This window comes from Sinocyclocheilus grahami, unplaced genomic scaffold, assembly GCF_001515645.1.
Source record: "Sinocyclocheilus grahami isolate Dianchi unplaced genomic scaffold, SAMN03320097.WGS_v1.1 scaffold1250.1, whole genome shotgun sequence".
Lineage (NCBI taxonomy): Eukaryota > Metazoa > Chordata > Actinopteri > Cypriniformes > Cyprinidae > Sinocyclocheilus > Sinocyclocheilus grahami.
In genome coordinates, this window is record NW_015506429.1 from 363,490 (window position 1) to 363,991 (window position 502).

Sequence of the window (502 nt, forward strand, 5' to 3'; positions counted from 1 at the left end):
GAGTGTGTGTGAGAGAGAGTGTGAGAGAGTGTGAGTGTGTGTGAGCGAGAGTGTGAGTGTGTGTGTGAGAGTGTTCGCGTGTGTGAGAGTGTGAGTGTGTGCGCGTGTGAGAGTGTGAGTGTGCGTGAGAGAGAGAGTGTGTGTGTGCGTGAGAGAGAGAGTGTGTGTGTGCGTGAGAGAGAGAGTGTGTGTGTGCGTGAGAGAGAGAGTGTGTGTGTGCGTGAGAGAGAGAGTGTGTGTGTGCGTGAGAGAGAGAGTGTGTGTGTGCGTGAGAGAGAGAGTGTGTGTGTGCGTGAGAGAGAGAGTGTGTGTGTGCGTGAGAGGGAGAGTGTGTGCGTGTGAGAGAGAGTGTGTGTGAGAGAGAGTGCGTGTGTGTGTGAGAGAGAGTGTGTGTGTGAGTGTGAGAGAGAGTGTGTGTGAGTGTGAGAGAGAGTGTGTGTGTGCGCGTGTGAGAGTGTGAGTGTGCGTGAGAGAGAGTGTGTGTGTGTGTGTGTGAGAGAGA